The sequence below is a fragment of the Dioscorea cayenensis genome, chromosome 15 (assembly GCF_009730915.1).
Source record: "Dioscorea cayenensis subsp. rotundata cultivar TDr96_F1 chromosome 15, TDr96_F1_v2_PseudoChromosome.rev07_lg8_w22 25.fasta, whole genome shotgun sequence".
Taxonomy (NCBI): domain Eukaryota; kingdom Viridiplantae; phylum Streptophyta; class Magnoliopsida; order Dioscoreales; family Dioscoreaceae; genus Dioscorea; species Dioscorea cayenensis.
Genome location: NC_052485.1, coordinates 8453077 through 8456111, shown reverse-complemented (window position 1 = coordinate 8456111; position 3035 = coordinate 8453077). Strand labels below are relative to the sequence as shown.

At 39.2% G+C, this 3035-nt stretch overlaps 1 non-coding gene across 1 annotated transcript; it reads right to left on the bottom strand.

Annotated features, from left to right (window-relative positions):
* Positions 1-213: 213 nt before the first annotated feature.
* LOC120278338 lies at positions 214-319 on the bottom strand. Its single transcript, XR_005541674.1, has one exon. It is a non-coding gene; the product is annotated as a small nucleolar RNA R71 (small nucleolar RNA).
* Positions 320-3035: the final 2716 nt, after the last annotated feature.

Here is a 3035-nt window from a genome sequence, read left to right as displayed (position 1 = left end):
CACACCTGCATCTCTCTGTTTTCCTTGAATACTGCGACACTGTTAAGCTCAATGGAGTCCCACAAGATGCAGTTAGACTCAGACTTTTTCCTTTCTCATTACGGGACAAGGCTCGAGCTTGGTTACACTCATTACCTGAAGGCTCTATCAAAACATGGGATCAATTGCTCCAAATTTTCCTTTCTAAATATTTCCCGCCAAGCAAAACAGCCTAGTTGCGGAACCAGATCACTGGTTTTTATCAAAAGGATGGTGAATTGTTGTATGAGGCTTGGGACAGATTCAAGGAGCTTATGAGACTATGCCCACACCATGGCTTGGAGAAATGGCTAGTTGTTCAAACATTCTACAGTGGATTAAACTATAACTCTCGCATTTTAGTTGATGCTATATCAGGAGGAGCTTTGATGAACAAAAAAGTGGATGACGCTTATAATTTGATTGAAGACATGGCTCTCAACTACTGCCAATGGGTAAGTGAAAGAAACACAACTCCAAAACCTGCAGGAAGACATGAGGTGGAGGCCTTAAACCTAATTGCAGCCAAGGTGGATGCTCTAACTCAAAAATTTGACAAACTGAATGCAAATGCTCCAACTATCACCAATGTCACATGTGAAATCTGTGGTTCTATAGGACACTTAGCTACAAACTGTCAGTTGATCGCATCCCCATCTTCAGAACCATCCATGGAGCAAATGAATTATCTAAACAACTTTAGTCAGAGACCTGTCAATGATCCATTCTCTAACACTTACAACCCTGGTTGGCGAAATCATCCTAATTTTTCTTACAAGAACAATCAACCTCATTTTGAGCAAAATTTCAGCTCTAATGTTCCTAGACAGCCACCAGGATTCCAGCAGAGAATTTCCAATCCACAACCTGTGCAAAAATCAAATTTAGAGGCTTTGCTAGAGAACTTTGTTGCAACATAAGCCAAGCAAAATGAAGAGTTCAAGCAACAAGGTCAAGTCATGAATGAAGCAATTCGGCAGCTTACTTCTAAGGTTGATTCCTTGGCTACCCACAACAAAATGCTGGAAAATCAGATTGCTTAATAAGCTAGTTTTTCATCCAGACCCCCAGGGATGTTTCCAGGAAAACCAGAAATTAATCCAAGTGAGCATTGCAAAGCTATAACTCTAAGGAGTGGAAACAATTGGAAGATCCCAAGTCAAAACAAGCTGAAAATGAAAACATTGGGGTGAATCCAGTTGAAAAAAATGATATACAACAGCAAATGGCTGAAGAAAATAGTGGAGATGCAGAGATAGTTGATGAGGCACCAAGATACACACCCCCAAAACCTTACGTGCCACTAGTGTCATTTCCACAAAGACTAGCCAAGGCCAAGTTGGACAAGCAATTTCCACCAGTGCCACCAGTCTCCTACAACATGTTGTCAAGAATAGCTGTTACAACAACATCCAACTGAAGGTTCAGAAGAAGAGCAGAAATCAGCAGTGTTGGAAGTGTAAGAAAAGGGGTCATCTTCAAAACAACTGTGAAGAGAAACATGAATCTGGACCTGACAAAAATGAAGGTTCCGTTAAGAAAAACACCATCAAATATGTTAGCTTCAAGACACAGACTGAATCAAATCACCCTAGTCAAAGAAGACAGAATAAGTCTGGGCATAATTCCTTGTGCGGAGTTGCATACACCTCTGCAAGGAAACCCTCAAGAGAAGACTGGTATTTTGATAATGGATGTTCAAGACATATGACAGGTAACAAAAGTCTTATTCAGAATTATAAACGGTGCTCAGTTGGGGAAGTTACGTTTGGAGATGGGCAGAAGAGTGAAGTCGTAGGTAAAGGAACACTATTGTTACCTGGTCTACCAGATTTGAAAAATGTGCTACATGTAGATGGGCTGAAAGTAAATCTTATGAGTATCAGCAAGCTGTATGATCAGAATATGATTGTGAAATTCACTAAAGACAAGTGTAGTGTATATGATACTACCGACAAGTGTATCCTAACAGGTGCAAGGTCTTTAGACAACTGCTATCTTCTTCAAAAGTCATATCAATGTTACAACACCTCTTGCAACATGACAGAAGTCTGGCATCGGAAGCTTGGGCATGTCAACTACAAAAGTCTAATAAAGATTATCGAACTTGGAGCTGTAAGAGGGATACCCAAGTTAAAAAAGATAGAGAATAAGGTTTGTGGTACTTGTCAGAAGAACAAACAAAAATAAGTTTGGAATTACTACACATGGACTTGGTTGGTCCTACACAAGAAGAAAGTATGTCAGGAAGCAGATACATATTTGTTTGTGTTGATGACTACTCCTGATTTACCTGGGTTGAGTTTTTAAAAGATAAGTTAGAAGCATTTGTAGTATTCAAGAAGTTGTGTCTTCAGGTTCAAAACGAAAAACATCGTCAGATTGGCAGAATCATAAGAATTAGAAGTGATCATGGAAAGGAATTTGAAAATAGTCATTTTTCAGAATTTTGTGAAAAGCATGGGATACATTATGAATTTTCAGCACCAAAAACACCTCAACAAAATGGAGTAGTCGAACGAAAGAATCGAACTCTCCAAGAGATGGCCAGAGCTATGCTGAATGATAAGAAACTTCCAACAAAATTCTAGGCAGAAGCAGTAAATACAGCCTGTTACATTCTGAATAGAGTTTATCTTCGTCCAGGTTCTGAGCAGACTCCATATGAAGTGTGGAAAGGCAAAAAACCTAATCTCAGATACTTTTATGTGTTTGGAAGCAAATGCTACATTCTGAATGACAGAGAACAACTGGGAAAGTTTGATGAAAAGAGTGATGAAGGAATCTTCTTTGGTTATTTCATAAACAGTCGTGCCTATCGTGTGTTCAATTCATGAATTGAGAAAATAATGGAAACCTACAATGTTGTTGTTGATGATATTTGTGAAGAAGCAACTGGCTATGAGTCTCAAAACATCCAGGCAGAGCCAGATAACCATCAGACCATCATTTCCAATGAGGATGATATTCAGCAGCATGTTGCAACACCTGTTCCAACACTAGGTATATCACCTGAA